Source organism: Mustelus asterias, chromosome 13 (assembly GCF_964213995.1).
Source record: "Mustelus asterias chromosome 13, sMusAst1.hap1.1, whole genome shotgun sequence".
In the NCBI taxonomy this organism is placed as follows: Eukaryota; Metazoa; Chordata; class Chondrichthyes; order Carcharhiniformes; family Triakidae; genus Mustelus; species Mustelus asterias.
Window position 1 is genome coordinate 57,678,618 of NC_135813.1, and position 16,048 is coordinate 57,694,665.

The 16,048-nt window shown below is 44.7% G+C and overlaps 11 non-coding genes across 11 annotated transcripts; all 11 read right to left on the reverse strand.

Annotated features, from left to right (window-relative positions):
- Nucleotides 1–969: 969 nt before the first annotated feature.
- trnal-caa (transfer RNA leucine (anticodon CAA)) lies at nt 970–1,089 on the reverse strand. Its single transcript has 2 exons — nt 1,052–1,089; nt 970–1,015 (listed from the first exon to the last, which is right to left on the reverse strand). It is a non-coding gene; the product is annotated as a tRNA-Leu (tRNA).
- Nucleotides 1,090–2,110: 1,021 nt separating this feature from the next.
- Nucleotides 2,111–2,230, reverse strand: trnal-caa (transfer RNA leucine (anticodon CAA)). Its single transcript has 2 exons — nt 2,193–2,230; nt 2,111–2,156 (listed from the first exon to the last, which is right to left on the reverse strand). It is a non-coding gene; the product is annotated as a tRNA-Leu (tRNA).
- Nucleotides 2,231–3,502: 1,272 nt separating this feature from the next.
- On the reverse strand, nt 3,503–3,622 carry trnal-caa (transfer RNA leucine (anticodon CAA)). Its single transcript has 2 exons — nt 3,585–3,622; nt 3,503–3,548 (listed from the first exon to the last, which is right to left on the reverse strand). It is a non-coding gene; the product is annotated as a tRNA-Leu (tRNA).
- A 1,021-nt stretch (nt 3,623–4,643) lies between these two features.
- On the reverse strand, nt 4,644–4,763 carry trnal-caa (transfer RNA leucine (anticodon CAA)). Its single transcript has 2 exons — nt 4,726–4,763; nt 4,644–4,689 (listed from the first exon to the last, which is right to left on the reverse strand). It is a non-coding gene; the product is annotated as a tRNA-Leu (tRNA).
- A 1,272-nt stretch (nt 4,764–6,035) lies between these two features.
- On the reverse strand, nt 6,036–6,155 carry trnal-caa (transfer RNA leucine (anticodon CAA)). Its single transcript has 2 exons — nt 6,118–6,155; nt 6,036–6,081 (listed from the first exon to the last, which is right to left on the reverse strand). It is a non-coding gene; the product is annotated as a tRNA-Leu (tRNA).
- Nucleotides 6,156–7,176: 1,021 nt separating this feature from the next.
- Nucleotides 7,177–7,296, reverse strand: trnal-caa (transfer RNA leucine (anticodon CAA)). Its single transcript has 2 exons — nt 7,259–7,296; nt 7,177–7,222 (listed from the first exon to the last, which is right to left on the reverse strand). It is a non-coding gene; the product is annotated as a tRNA-Leu (tRNA).
- Nucleotides 7,297–8,568: 1,272 nt separating this feature from the next.
- Nucleotides 8,569–8,688, reverse strand: trnal-caa (transfer RNA leucine (anticodon CAA)). The gene is made up of 2 exons: nt 8,651–8,688; nt 8,569–8,614 (listed from the first exon to the last, which is right to left on the reverse strand). It is a non-coding gene; the product is annotated as a tRNA-Leu (tRNA).
- Nucleotides 8,689–9,709: 1,021 nt separating this feature from the next.
- Nucleotides 9,710–9,829, reverse strand: trnal-caa (transfer RNA leucine (anticodon CAA)). Its single transcript has 2 exons — nt 9,792–9,829; nt 9,710–9,755 (listed from the first exon to the last, which is right to left on the reverse strand). It is a non-coding gene; the product is annotated as a tRNA-Leu (tRNA).
- A 1,272-nt stretch (nt 9,830–11,101) lies between these two features.
- Nucleotides 11,102–11,221, reverse strand: trnal-caa (transfer RNA leucine (anticodon CAA)). Its single transcript has 2 exons — nt 11,184–11,221; nt 11,102–11,147 (listed from the first exon to the last, which is right to left on the reverse strand). It is a non-coding gene; the product is annotated as a tRNA-Leu (tRNA).
- Nucleotides 11,222–12,242: 1,021 nt separating this feature from the next.
- Nucleotides 12,243–12,362, reverse strand: trnal-caa (transfer RNA leucine (anticodon CAA)). The gene is made up of 2 exons: nt 12,325–12,362; nt 12,243–12,288 (listed from the first exon to the last, which is right to left on the reverse strand). It is a non-coding gene; the product is annotated as a tRNA-Leu (tRNA).
- A 1,272-nt stretch (nt 12,363–13,634) lies between these two features.
- trnal-caa (transfer RNA leucine (anticodon CAA)) lies at nt 13,635–13,754 on the reverse strand. The gene is made up of 2 exons: nt 13,717–13,754; nt 13,635–13,680 (listed from the first exon to the last, which is right to left on the reverse strand). It is a non-coding gene; the product is annotated as a tRNA-Leu (tRNA).
- Nucleotides 13,755–16,048: the final 2,294 nt, after the last annotated feature.

Here is a 16,048-nt window from a genome sequence, read left to right on the forward strand (position 1 = left end):
CAACCAATAATCCAGCCATTTTCCCAATTCAACATTTCACATTCTCATTCCCATGCCATTCCTCGATTCCAAGACATTAACATGATACATCAGCAATGACTTCTCCACAAACAATGACCAGCACATCCTGATCCTGCAGATTTAAGAAAGGAAATTTGCACACCCTGACCTTCTACCCAGTGGCATTGATCTGAACATTTCCACCTGACAGATCCAAACTTCAAAGACATCAATTCTGGCAGCTTTGTGCTTCCAATGAGGGACTGAGTTGCAATGTTAAAGTCACTGGTATCCTTGCAGATAATTACGAAAGTGAGACGGTTGAATCCAGTTGTCTTTGTGCACACCAAGTTGCATCCTTGGATACTTGGCCTGTTTGTCAGAAGCAGCAGTGTGCTCAATGGGATTGAAAGGTATAATGGTGGAAAACAATGTGCAATGCAGTGTGGTGGACCTCAGTTGTGCCTTTGTCCTATATGGACCACCGTTGTGTGTGTTTGTCATACCTGGACACATCCCCTTCCAGTTTGGTTCCTCCTCTCGGCACCTAGTATAAAGGTGGCTGTCTCCTCCCCCTTGTTCAGTCCAGGTTGGTTATTTGATGGGATCTGCTCCTGATTCTGTTGTGAATAAAAGCCTACACTTATATTGGCATATCGGTAGTCTTTCGCCTTATTGATAGCGCATCATGCAGCAAGCAGGTGGTCACAGCTGAGCCGTCCTAAGATTGCTGCTTGTATAATTGAATCTTAAAGTTTGAAAGAAGCACTGTGATTCGGTGCATGAAGATTGAGACAAGTGTGTCTGTGTCAAGATTTGTGTGTGAATGATATGGATGTGGAGACGGAAGCTGTGTTTGTTTTGAATTGTAAATAGCATTGAAGCAGTAAAAGGAGGCAGGGGCAAATTGCACTCGAGTCTTGCAGACATTGTGTTTCTGGTGGCGACATTTGTCATGTAAAATGGAAATGTCAGGAGTGGGATTTGAACCCACGCCCCTAGAAAGGGACCAGAATTCACCAGCCTTAACACAAGGCAAGGAATCATACTCCTTGAGTCTGGCGCCTTAGACCACTCGGCCATCCTGACAAATTGCTCTGCCATTGACTTCCATTCTGTGCTACATATTCTGTATTCTAACTGAACAGGAGTGCACTCATTTCCTTTGAGCAAAAACAAAGCACAACCATTCATTCATCCCGCCTGATTGAACAGGCAGTGCCAAACACTCTCCATTCCTGCACCACAAACAATCTGCACTCACTCAGCTCCTGCACACCAACTCCATTTTACAATCTGTTGGGAAACATGCTTTTCTCAGTCCCTTTTGCATCGACAACTTCGCCGAACCCAAGCAACACAGCTGCCACTCAACCACAACTCCTTCCAAAACGACCCATAATCCAGCCATCTTCCCAATTCAACATTTCACATTCTCATTCCCATGCCATTCCTCGATTCTCAGACATTAACGTGATACATCTGCAATGACTTCTCCACAAACAATGACCAGCACATCCTGATCCTGGAGATTTAAGAAAGGAAATTTGCACACCCTGACCTTCTACCCAGTGGCATTGATCTGAACATTTCCACCTGACAGATCCAAACTTCAAAGACATCAATTCTGGCAGCTTTGTGCTTCCAATGAGGGACTGAGTTGTAATGTTCAAGTCACTGGTCTCCTTGCAGATAATTACGAAAGTGAGACGGTTGAATCCAGTTGTCTTTGTGCACACCAAGTTGCATCCTGGATACTTGGCCTGTTTGTCAGAAGCAGCAGTGTGCTCAATGGGATTGAAAGGCATAATGGTGGAAAACAATGTGCAATGCAGCAAGCAGGTGGTCACAGCTGAGCCGTCCGAAGATTGCTGCTTGTATAATTCAATCTTAAAGTTTGAAAGAAGCACTGTGATTCGGTGCATGTAAATTGAGACAAATGCGTCTGTGTAAAGTTTTGCGTGTGAATGATATGGTTGTGGAAATGGAAGCTGTGTTTGTTTTGAATTGCAAAGAGCATTGAAGCAGTAAAAGGAGGCAGGTGCAAACTGCACTCGAGTCTTGCAGACACTGTGTTTCTGTTGGTGACATTTGTCATGTAAAATGGAAATGTCAGGAGTGGGATTTGAACCCACGCCCCTAAAGAGGGACCAGAATTCACCAGCCTTAACACTAGGCAAGGAATCACACTCCTTGAGTCTGGCGCCTTAGACCACTCGGCCATCCTGACAACTTGTTTTGACATGGATTTCCATTCTGTGCTACATATTCTGTATTCTAACTGAACAGGAGTGCACACATTTCCTTTGTGCAAAAACAAAGCACAACCATTCATTCATCCCACCTCATTGAACAGGCAGTGCCAAACACTCTCCATTCCTGCACCACAAACAATCTGCACTCACTCAGCTCCTGCACACCAACTCCATTTTACAATCTGTTGGGAAACATGCTTTTCTCAGTCCCTTTTGCAGCGACAACTTCGCCTAACCCAAGCAACACAGCTGCCACTCAACCACAACTCCTTCCAAAACGACCCATAATCCAGCCATCTTCCCAATTCAACATTTCACATTCTCATTCCCATGCCATTCCTCGATTCCAAGACATTAACATGATACATCAGCAATGACTTCTCCACAAACAATGACCAGCACATCCTGATCCTGCAGATTTAAGAAAGGAAATTTGCACACCCTGACCTTCTACCCAGTGGCATTGATCTGAACATTTCCACCTGACAGATCCAAACTTCAAAGACATCAATTCTGGCAGCTTTGTGCTTCCAATGAGGGACTGAGTTGCAATGTTAAAGTCACTGGTATCATTGCAGATAATTACGAAAGTGAGACGGTTGAATCCAGTTGTCTTTGTGCACACCAAGTTGCATCCTTGGATACTTGGCCTGTTTGTCAGAAGCAGCAGTGTGCTCAATGGGATTGAAAGGTATAATGGTGGAAAACAATGTGCAATGCAGTGTGGTGGACCTCAGTTGTGCCTTTGTCCTATATGGACCACCGTTGTGTGTGTTTGTCATACCTGGACACATCCCCTTCCAGTTTGGTTCCTCCCCTCGGCACCTAGTATAAAGGTGGCTGTCTCCTCCCCCTTGTTCAGTCCAGGTTGGTTATTTGATGGGATCTGCTCCTGATTCTGTTGTGAATAAAAGCCTACACTTATATTGGCATATCGGTAGTCTTTCGCCTTATTGATAGCGCATCATGCAGCAAGCAGGTGGTCACAGCTGAGCCGTCCTAAGATTGCTGCTTGTATAATTGAATCTTAAAGTTTGAAAGAAGCACTGTGATTCGGTGCATGAAGATTGAGACAAGTGTGTCTGTGTCAAGATTTGTGTGTGAATGATATGGATGTGGAGACGGACGCTGTGTTTGTTTTGAATTGTAAATAGCATTGAAGCAGTAAAAGGAGGCAGGGGCAAATTGCACTCGAGTCTTGCAGACATTGTGTTTCTGGTGGCGACATTTGTCATGTACAATGGAAATGTCAGGAGTGGGATTTGAACCCACGCCCCTAGAAAGGAACCAGAATTCACCAGCCTTAACACAAGGCAAGGAATCATACTCCTTGAGTCTGGCGCCTTAGACCACTCGGCCATCCTGACAAATTGCTCTGCCATTGACTTCCATTCTGTGCTACATATTCTGTATTCTAACTGAACAGGAGTGCACTCATTTCCTTTGAGCAAAAACAAAGCACAACCATTCATTCATCCCGCCTGATTGAACAGGCAGTGCCAAACACTCTCCATTCCTGCACCACAAACAATCTGCACTCACTCAGCTCCTGCACACCAACTCCATTTTACAATCTGTTGGGAAACATGCTTTTCTCAGTCCCTTTTGCATCGACAACTTCGCCGAACCCAAGCAACACAGCTGCCACTCAACCACAACTCCTTCCAAAACGACCCATAATCCAGCCATCTTCCCAATTCAACATTTCACATTCTCATTCCCATGCCATTCCTCGATTCTCAGACATTAACGTGATACATCTGCAATGACTTCTCCACAAACAATGACCAGCACATCCTGATCCTGGAGATTTAAGAAAGGAAATTTGCACACCCTGACCTTCTACCCAGTGGCATTGATCTGAACATTTCCACCCGACAGATCCAAACTTCAAAGACATCAATTCTGGCAGCTTTGTGCTTCCAATGAGGGACTGAGTTGTAATGTTCAAGTCACTGGTCTCCTTGCAGATAATTACGAAAGTGAGACGGTTGAATCCAGTTGTCTTTGTGCACACCAAGTTGCATCCTGGATACTTGGCCTGTTTGTCAGAAGCAGCAGTGTGCTCAATGGGATTGAAAGGCATAATGGTGGAAAACAATGTGCAATGCAGCAAGCAGGTGGTCACAGCTGAGCCGTCCGAAGATTGCTGCTTGTATAATTGAATCTTAAAGTTTGAAAGAAGCACTGCGATTCGGTGCATGTAAATTGAGACAAATGCGTCTGTGTAAAGTTTTGCGTGTGAATGATATGGTTGTGGAGATGGAAGCTGTGTTTGTTTTGAATTGTAAATAGCATTGAAGTCGTAAAAGGAGGCAGGGGCAAACTGCACTCGAGTCTTGCAGACATTGTGTTTCTGTTGGTGACATTTGTCATGTAAAATGGAAATGCCAGGAGTGGGATTTGAACCCACGCTCCTAAAGAGGGACCAGAATTCACCAGCCTTAACACTAGGCAAGGAATGACACTCCTTGAGTCTGGCGCCTTAGACCACTCGGCCATCCTGACAACTTGTTTTGACATGGATTTCCATTCTGTGCTACATATTCTGTATTCTAACTGAACAGGAGTGCACACATTTCCTTTGTGCAAAAACAAAGCACAACCATTCATTCATCCCACCTCATTGAACAGGCAGTGCCAAACACTCTCCATTCCTGCACCACAAACAATCTGCACTCACTCAGCTCCTGCACACTAACTCCATTTTACAATCTGTTGGGAAACATGCTTTTCTCAGTCCCTTTTGCAGCGACAACTTCGCCTAACCCAAGCAACACAGCTGCCACTCAACCACAACTCCTTCCAAAACAACCAATAATCCAGCCATTTTCCCAATTCAACATTTCACATTCTCATTCCCATGCCATTCCTCGATTCCAAGACATTAACATGATACATCAGCAATGACTTCTCCACAAACAATGACCAGCACATCCTGATCCTGCAGATTTAAGAAAGGAAATTTGCACACCCTGACCTTCTACCCAGTGGCATTGATCTGAACATTTCCACCTGACAGATCCAAACTTCAAAGACATCAATTCTGGCAGCTTTGTGCTTCCAATGAGGGACTGAGTTGTAATGTTCAAGTCACTGGTCTCCTTGCAGATAATTACGAAAGTGAGACGGTTGAATCCAGTTGTCTTTGTGCACACCAAGTTGCATCCTTGGATACTTGGCCTGTTTGTCAGAAGCAGCAGTGTGCTCAATGGGATTGAAAGGTATAATGGTGGAAAACAATGTGCAATGCAGTGTGGTGGACCTCAGTTGTGCCTTTGTCCTATATGGACCACCGTTGTGTGTGTTTGTCATACCTGGACACATCCCCTTCCAGTTTGGTTCCTCCCCTCGGCACCTAGTATAAAGGTGGCTGTCTCCTCCCCCTTGTTCAGTCCAGGTTGGTTATTTGATGGGATCTGCTCCTGATTCTGTTGTGAATAAAAGCCTACACTTATATTGGCATATCGGTAGTCTTTCGCCTTATTGATAGCGCATCATGCAGCAAGCAGGTGGTCACAGCTGAGCCGTCCTAAGATTGCTGCTTGTATAATTGAATCTTAAAGTTTGAAAGAAGCACTGTGATTCGGTGCATGAAGATTGAGACAAATGCGTCTGTGTAAAGTTTTGTGTGTGAATGATATGGATGTGGAGATGGACGCTGTGTTTGTTTTGAATTGTAAATAGCATTGAAGCAGTAAAAGGAGGGAGGGGCAAATTGCACTCGAGTCTTGCAGACATTGTGTTTCTGGTGGCGACATTTGTCATGTAAAATGGAAATGTCAGGAGTGGGATTTGAACCCACGCCCCTAGAAAGGGACCAGAATTCACCAGCCTTAACACAAGGCAAGGAATCATACTCCTTGAGTCTGGCGCCTTAGACCACTCGGCCATCCTGACAAATTGCTCTGCCATTGACTTCCATTCTGTGCTACATATTCTGTATTCTAACTGAACAGGAGTGCACTCATTTCCTTTGAGCAAAAACAAAGCACAACCATTCATTCATCCCGCCTGATTGAACAGGCAGTGCCAAACACTCTCCATTCCTGCACCACAAACAATCTGCACTCACTCAGCTCCTGCACACCAACTCCATTTTACAATCTGTTGGGAAACATGCTTTTCTCAGTCCCTTTTGCATCGACAACTTCGCCGAACCCAAGCAACACAGCTGCCACTCAACCACAACTCCTTCCAAAACGACCCATAATCCAGCCATCTTCCCAATTCAACATTTCACATTCTCATTCCCATGCCATTCCTCGATTCTCAGACATTAACGTGATACATCTGCAATGACTTCTCCACAAACAATGACCAGCACATCCTGATCCTGGAGATTTAAGAAAGGAAATTTGCACACCCTGACCTTCTACCCAGTGGCATTGATCTGAACATTTCCACCTGACAGATCCAAACTTCAAAGACATCAATTCTGGCAGCTTTGTGCTTCCAATGAGGGACTGAGTTGTAATGTTCAAGTCACTGGTCTCCTTGCAGATAATTACGAAAGTGAGACGGTTGAATCCAGTTGTCTTTGTGCACACCAAGTTGCATCCTGGATACTTGGCCTGTTTGTCAGAAGCAGCAGTGTGCTCAATGGGATTGAAAGGCATAATGGTGGAAAACAATGTGCAATGCAGCAAGCAGGTGGTCACAGCTGAGCCGTCCGAAGATTGCTGCTTGTATAATTGAATCTTAAAGTTTGAAAGAAGCACTGTGATTCGGTGCATGTAAATTGAGACAAATGCGTCTGTGTAAAGTTTTGCGTGTGAATGATATGGTTGTGGAAATGGAAGCTGTGTTTGTTTTGAATTGCAAAGAGCATTGAAGCAGTAAAAGGAGGCAGGTGCAAACTGCACTCGAGTCTTGCAGACACTGTGTTTCTGTTGGTGACATTTGTCATGTAAAATGGAAATGTCAGGAGTGGGATTTGAACCCACGCCCCTAAAGAGGGACCAGAATTCACCAGCCTTAACACTAGGCAAGGAATCACACTCCTTGAGTCTGGCGCCTTAGACCACTCGGCTATCCTGACAACTTGTTTTGACATGGATTTCCATTCTGTGCTACATATTCTGTATTCTAACTGAACAGGAGTGCACACATTTCCTTTGTGCAAAAACAAAGCACAACCATTCATTCATCCCACCTCATTGAACAGGCAGTGCCAAACACTCTCCATTCCTGCACCACAAACAATCTGCACTCACTCAGCTCCTGCACACTAACTCCATTTTACAATCTGTTGGGAAACATGCTTTTCTCAGTCCCTTTTGCAGCGACAACTTCGCCTAACCCAAGCAACACAGCTGCCACTCAACCACAACTCCTTCCAAAACAACCAATAATCCAGCCATTTTCCCAATTCAACATTTCACATTCTCATTCCCATGCCATTCCTCGATTCCAAGACATTAACATGATACATCAGCAATGACTTCTCCACAAACAATGACCAGCACATCCTGATCCTGCAGATTTAAGAAAGGAAATTTGCACACCCTGACCTTCTACCCAGTGGCATTGATCTGAACATTTCCACCTGACAGATCCAAACTTCAAAGACATCAATTCTGGCAGCTTTGTGCTTCCAATGAGGGACTGAGTTGTAATGTTCAAGTCACTGGTCTCCTTGCAGATAATTACGAAAGTGAGACGGTTGAATCCAGTTGTCTTTGTGCACACCAAGTTGCATCCTTGGATACTTGGCCTGTTTGTCAGAAGCAGCAGTGTGCTCAATGGGATTGAAAGGTATAATGGTGGAAAACAATGTGCAATGCAGTGTGGTGGACCTCAGTTGTGCCTTTGTCCTATATGGACCACCGTTGTGTGTGTTTGTCATACCTGGACACATCCCCTTCCAGTTTGGTTCCTCCCCTCGGCACCTAGTATAAAGGTGGCTGTCTCCTCCCCCTTGTTCAGTCCAGGTTGGTTATTTGATGGGATCTGCTCCTGATTCTGTTGTGAATAAAAGCCTACACTTATATTGGCATATCGGTAGTCTTTCGCCTTATTGATAGCGCATCATGCAGCAAGCAGGTGGTCACAGCTGAGCCGTCCTAAGATTGCTGCTTGTATAATTGAATCTTAAAGTTTGAAAGAAGCACTGTGATTCGGTGCATGAAGATTGAGACAAGTGTGTCTGTGTCAAGATTTGTGTGTGAATGATATGGATGTGGAGACGGACGCTGTGTTTGTTTTGAATTGTAAATAGCATTGAAGCAGTAAAAGGAGGCAGGGGCAAATTGCACTCGAGTCTTGCAGACATTGTGTTTCTGGTGGCGACATTTGTCATGTAAAATGGAAATGTCAGGAGTGGGATTTGAACCCACGCCCCTAGAAAGGAACCAGAATTCACCAGCCTTAACACAAGGCAAGGAATCATACTCCTTGAGTCTGGCGCCTTAGACCACTCGGCCATCCTGACAAATTGCTCTGCCATTGACTTCCATTCTGTGCTACATATTCTGTATTCTAACTGAACAGGAGTGCACTCATTTCCTTTGAGCAAAAACAAAGCACAACCATTCATTCATCCCGCCTGATTGAACAGGCAGTGCCAAACACTCTCCATTCCTGCACCACAAACAATCTGCACTCACTCAGCTCCTGCACACCAACTCCATTTTACAATCTGTTGGGAAACATGCTTTTCTCAGTCCCTTTTGCATCGACAACTTCGCCGAACCCAAGCAACACAGCTGCCACTCAACCACAACTCCTTCCAAAACGACCCATAATCCAGCCATCTTCCCAATTCAACATTTCACATTCTCATTCCCATGCCATTCCTCGATTCTCAGACATTAACGTGATACATCTGCAATGACTTCTCCACAAACAATGACCAGCACATCCTGATCCTGGAGATTTAAGAAAGGAAATTTGCACATCCTGACCTTCTACCCAGTGGCATTGATCTGAACATTTCCACCTGACAGATCCAAACTTCAAAGACATCAATTCTGGCAGCTTTGTGCTTCCAATGAGGGACTGAGTTGTAATGTTCAAGTCACTGGTCTCCTTGCAGATAATTACGAAAGTTAGACGGTTGAATCCAGTTGTCTTTGTGCACACCAAGTTGCATCCTGGATACTTGGCCTGTTTGTCAGAAGCAGCAGTGTGCTCAATGGGATTGAAAGGCATAATGGTGGAAAACAATGTGCAATGCAGCAAGCAGGTGGTCACAGCTGAGCCGTCCGAAGATTGCTGCTTGTATAATTGAATCTTAAAGTTTGAAAGAAGCACTGTGATTCGGTGCATGTAAATTGAGACAAATGCGTCTGTGTAAAGTTTTGCGTGTGAATGATATGGTTGTGGAAATGGAAGCTGTGTTTGTTTTGAATTGCAAAGAGCATTGAAGCAGTAAAAGGAGGCAGGTGCAAACTGCACTCGAGTCTTGCAGACACTGTGTTTCTGTTGGTGACATTTGTCATGTAAAATGGCAATGTCAGGAGTGGGATTTGAACCCACGCCCCTAAAGAGGGACCAGAATTCACCAGCCTTAACACTAGGCAAGGAATCACACTCCTTGAGTCTGGCGCCTTAGACCACTCGGCCATCCTGACAACTTGTTTTGACATGGATTTCCATTCTGTGCTACATATTCTGTATTCTAACTGAACAGGAGTGCACACATTTCCTTTGTGCAAAAACAAAGCACAACCATTCATTCATCCCACCTCATTGAACAGGCAGTGCCAAACACTCTCCATTCCTGCACCACAAACAATCTGCACTCACTCAGCTCCTGCACACCAACTCCATTTTACAATCTGTTGGGAAACATGCTTTTCTCAGTCCCTTTTGCAGCGACAACTTCGCCTAACCCAAGCAACACAGCTGCCACTCAACCACAACTCCTTCCAAAACGACCCATAATCCAGCCATCTTCCCAATTCAACATTTCACATTCTCATTCCCATGCCATTCCTCGATTCCAAGACATTAACATGATACATCAGCAATGACTTCTCCACAAACAATGACCAGCACATCCTGATCCTGCAGATTTAAGAAAGGAAATTTGCACACCCTGACCTTCTACCCAGTGGCATTGATCTGAACATTTCCACCTGACAGATCCAAACTTCAAAGACATCAATTCTGGCAGCTTTGTGCTTCCAATGAGGGACTGAGTTGCAATGTTAAAGTCACTGGTATCATTGCAGATAATTACGAAAGTGAGACGGTTGAATCCAGTTGTCTTTGTGCACACCAAGTTGCATCCTTGGATACTTGGCCTGTTTGTCAGAAGCAGCAGTGTGCTCAATGGGATTGAAAGGTATAATGGTGGAAAACAATGTGCAATGCAGTGTGGTGGACCTCAGTTGTGCCTTTGTCCTATATGGACCACCGTTGTGTGTGTTTGTCATACCTGGACACATCCCCTTCCAGTTTGGTTCCTCCCCTCGGCACCTAGTATAAAGGTGGCTGTCTCCTCCCCCTTGTTCAGTCCAGGTTGGTTATTTGATGGGATCTGCTCCTGATTCTGTTGTGAATAAAAGCCTACACTTATATTGGCATATCGGTAGTCTTTCGCCTTATTGATAGCGCATCATGCAGCAAGCAGGTGGTCACAGCTGAGCCGTCCTAAGATTGCTGCTTGTATAATTGAATCTTAAAGTTTGAAAGAAGCACTGTGATTCGGTGCATGAAGATTGAGACAAGTGTGTCTGTGTCAAGATTTGTGTGTGAATGATATGGATGTGGAGACGGACGCTGTGTTTGTTTTGAATTGTAAATAGCATTGAAGCAGTAAAAGGAGGCAGGGGCAAATTGCACTCGAGTCTTGCAGACATTGTGTTTCTGGTGGCGACATTTGTCATGTAAAATGGAAATGTCAGGAGTGGGATTTGAACCCACGCCCCTAGAAAGGAACCAGAATTCACCAGCCTTAACACAAGGCAAGGAATCATACTCCTTGAGTCTGGCGCCTTAGACCACTCGGCCATCCTGACAAATTGCTCTGCCATTGACTTCCATTCTGTGCTACATATTCTGTATTCTAACTGAACAGGAGTGCACTCATTTCCTTTGAGCAAAAACAAAGCACAACCATTCATTCATCCCGCCTGATTGAACAGGCAGTGCCAAACACTCTCCATTCCTGCACCACAAACAATCTGCACTCACTCAGCTCCTGCACACCAACTCCATTTTACAATCTGTTGGGAAACATGCTTTTCTCAGTCCCTTTTGCATCGACAACTTCGCCGAACCCAAGCAACACAGCTGCCACTCAACCACAACTCCTTCCAAAACGACCCATAATCCAGCCATCTTCCCAATTCAACATTTCACATTCTCATTCCCATGCCATTCCTCGATTCTCAGACATTAACGTGATACATCTGCAATGACTTCTCCACAAACAATGACCAGCACATCCTGATCCTGGAGATTTAAGAAAGGAAATTTGCACACCCTGACCTTCTACCCAGTGGCATTGATCTGAACATTTCCACCCGACAGATCCAAACTTCAAAGACATCAATTCTGGCAGCTTTGTGCTTCCAATGAGGGACTGAGTTGTAATGTTCAAGTCACTGGTCTCCTTGCAGATAATTACGAAAGTGAGACGGTTGAATCCAGTTGTCTTTGTGCACACCAAGTTGCATCCTGGATACTTGGCCTGTTTGTCAGAAGCAGCAGTGTGCTCAATGGGATTGAAAGGCATAATGGTGGAAAACAATGTGCAATGCAGCAAGCAGGTGGTCACAGCTGAGCCGTCCGAAGATTGCTGCTTGTATAATTGAATCTTAAAGTTTGAAAGAAGCACTGCGATTCGGTGCATGTAAATTGAGACAAATGCGTCTGTGTAAAGTTTTGCGTGTGAATGATATGGTTGTGGAGATGGAAGCTGTGTTTGTTTTGAATTGTAAATAGCATTGAAGTCGTAAAAGGAGGCAGGGGCAAACTGCACTCGAGTCTTGCAGACATTGTGTTTCTGTTGGTGACATTTGTCATGTAAAATGGAAATGCCAGGAGTGGGATTTGAACCCACGCCCCTAAAGAGGGACCAGAATTCACCAGCCTTAACACTAGGCAAGGAATGACACTCCTTGAGTCTGGCGCCTTAGACCACTCGGCCATCCTGACAACTTGTTTTGACATGGATTTCCATTCTGTGCTACATATTCTGTATTCTAACTGAACAGGAGTGCACACATTTCCTTTGTGCAAAAACAAAGCACAACCATTCATTCATCCCACCTCATTGAACAGGCAGTGCCAAACACTCTCCATTCCTGCACCACAAACAATCTGCTCTCACTCAGCTCCTGCACACTAACTCCATTTTACAATCTGTTGGGAAACATGCTTTTCTCAGTCCCTTTTGCAGCGACAACTTCGCCTAACCCAAGCAACACAGCTGCCACTCAACCACAACTCCTTCCAAAACAACCAATAATCCAGCCATCTTCCCAATTCAACATTTCACATTCTCATTCCCATGCCATTCCTCGATTCCAAGACATTAACGTGATACATCTGCAATGACTTCTCCGCAAACAATGACCAGCACATCCTGATCCTGCAGATTTAAGAAAGGAAATTTGCACACCCCGAGATTCTACCCAGTGGCATTGATCTGAACATTTCCACCTGACAGATCCAAACTTCAAAGACATCAATTCTGGCAGCTTTGTGCTTCCAATGAGGGACTGAGTTGCAATGTTAAAGTCACTGGTATCCTTGCAGATAATTACGAAAGTGAGACGGTTGAATCCAGTTGTCTTTGTGCACACCAAGTTGCATCCTTGGATACTTGGCCTGTTTGTCAGAAGCAGCAGTGTGCTCAATGGGATTGAAAGGTATAATGTTGGAAAACAATGTGCAATGCAGTGTGGTGGACCTCAGTTGTGCCTTTGTCCTATATGGACCACCGTTGTGTGTGTTTGTCATACCTGGACACATCCCCTTCCAGTTTGGTTCCTCCCCTCGGCACCTAGTATAAAGGTGGCTGTCTCCTCCCCCTTGTTCAGTCCAGGTTGGTTATTTGATGGGATCTGCTCCTGATTCTGTTGTGAATAAAAGCCTACACTTATATTGGCATATCGGTAGTCTTTCGCCTTATTGATAGCGCATCATGCAGCAAGCAGGTGGTCACAGCTGAGCCGTCCTAAGATTGCTGCTTGTATAATTGAATCTTAAAGTTTGAAAGAAGCACTGTGATTCGGTGCATGAAGATTGAGACAAGTGTGTCTGTATCAAGATTTGTGTGTGAATGATATGGATGTGGAGACGGAAGCTGTGTTTGTTTTGAATTGTAAATAGCATTGAAGCAGTAAAAGGAGGCAGGGGCAAATTGCACTCGAGTCTTGCAGACATTGTGTTTCTGGTGGCGACATTTGTCATGTAAAATGGAAATGTCAGGAGTGGGATTTAAACCCACGCCCCTAGAAAGGGACCAGAATTCACCAGCCTTAACACAAGGCAAGGAATCATACTCCTTGAGTCTGGCGCCTTAGACCACTCGGCCATCCTGACAAATGGCTCGGCCACTGACTTCCATTCTGTGCTACATATTCTGTATTCTAACTGAACAGGAGTGCACTCATTTCCTTTGAGCAAAAACAAAGCACAACCATTCATTCATCCCACCTCATTGAACAGGCAGTGCCAAACACTCTCCATTCCTGCACCACAAACAATCTGCACTCACTCAGCTTTTGCACACCAACTCCATTTTACAATCTGTTGGGAAACATGCTTTTCTCAGTCCCTTTTGCATCGACAACTTCGCCGAACCCAAGCAACACAGCTGCCACTCAACCACAACTCCTTCCAAAACGACCCATAATCCAGCCATCTTCCCAATTCAACATTTCACATTCTCATTCCCATGCCATTCCTCGATTCTCAGACATTAACGTGATACATCTGCAATGACTTCTCCACAAACAACGACCAGCACATCCTGATCCTGCAGATTTAAGAAAGGAAATTTGCACACCCTGACCTTCTACCCAGTGGCATTGATCTGAACATTTCCACCTGACAGATCCAAACTTCAAAGACATCAATTCTGGCAGCTTTGTGCTTCCAATGAGGGACTGAGTTGTAATGTTAAAGTCACTGATCTCCTTGCAGATAATTACGAAAGTGAGACGGTTGAATCCAGTTGTCTTTGTGCACACCAAGTTGCATCCTGGATACTTGGCCTGTTTGTCAGAAGCAGCAGTGTGCTCAATGGGATTGAAAGGCATAATGGTGGAAAACAATGTGCAATGCAGCAAGCAGGTGGTCACAGCTGAGCCGTCCTAAGATTGCTGCTTGTAGAATTGAATCTTAAAGTTTGAAAGAAGCACGGTGATTCGGTGCATGAAGATTGAGACAAATGCGTCTATGCAAAGTTTTGTGTGTGAATGATATGGTTGTGGAGATGGAAGCTTTTTATCTTTTGAATTGCAAAGAGCATTGAAGCAGTAAAAGGAGGCAGGTGCAAATTGCACTCGAGTCTTGCAGACACTGTGTTTCTGGTGGCGACATTTGTCATGTAAAATGGAAATGTCAGGAGTGGGATTTGAACCCACGCCCCTAAAGAGGGACCAGAATTCACCAGCCTTAACACAAGGCAAGGATGGCCGAGTGGTCTAAGGCGCCAGAGTAAAGGAGTGTGATTCCTTGCCTTGTGTTAAGGCTGGCGAATTCTGGTCACTTTCTAGGGGCGTGGGTTCAAGTCCCACTCCTAACATTTCCATTTTACATGACAAATGTCGCCACCAGAAACACAATGTCTGCAAGACTCGAGTGCAATTTGCCCCTGCCTCCTTTTACTGCTTCAATGCTATTTACAATTCAAAACAAACACAGCTTCCATCTCCACAACCATATCATTCACACACAAAACTTTACACACACACATTTGTCTCAATCTTCATGCACCGAATCACAGTGCATCTTTCAAAATTTACGATTCAATTCTACAAGCAGCAATCTTAGGACGGCTCAGCTGTGACCACCTGCTTGCTGCATTGCACATTGTTTTCCACCATTATACCTTTCAATCCCATTGAGCACACTGCTGCTTCTGACAAACAGGCCAAGTATCCAAGGATGCAACTTGGTGTGTGTGGTGAACCATAGTTGGTTACCACTATGAGTGCTGAGCCATGGATGGTCAGCACTATGGGTGTTTGTAGATATGTTACTGTTGTTACTGTTGGGGTTAAGGTTGGGCTGTTGTCCCTGTTCTACCTGTTCTACCTGTTGATATTGTTCTGTGGTACACTCCAGTTGGCTCCGCCTACCTGGGGAGGTATAAACGTCACTGCACTGCCTGGTGACCCTTTAGTCTGGGATTGTATTGTATATAGTATGCTCCATTCTTGTTAGTAATAAAAGCCTTTATTTCCCGGGTACAATCTAGCCTCCCGAGTGATTTAATCACGCATCAGTGTGCACAAAGACAACTGGATTCAACTGTCTCACTCTCGTAATTACCTGCAAGGATACCAGTGACTTTAACATTGCAACTCAGTCCCTCATTGGAAGCACAAAGCTGCCAGAATTGATGCCTTTGAAGTTTGGGTCTGTCAGGTGGAAATGTTCAGATTAATGCCACTGGGTAGAAGGTCAGGGTGTGCAAATTTCCTTTCTTAAACCTCCAGGATCAGGATGTGCTGGTCATTGTTTGTGGAGAAGTCATTGCAGATGTATCATGTTAATGTCTTGGAATCGAGGAATGGTATGGGAATGAGAATGTGAAATGTTGAATTGGGAAGATGGCTGGATTATGGGTTGTTTTGGAAGGAGTTGTGTTTGAGTGGCAGCTGTGTTGC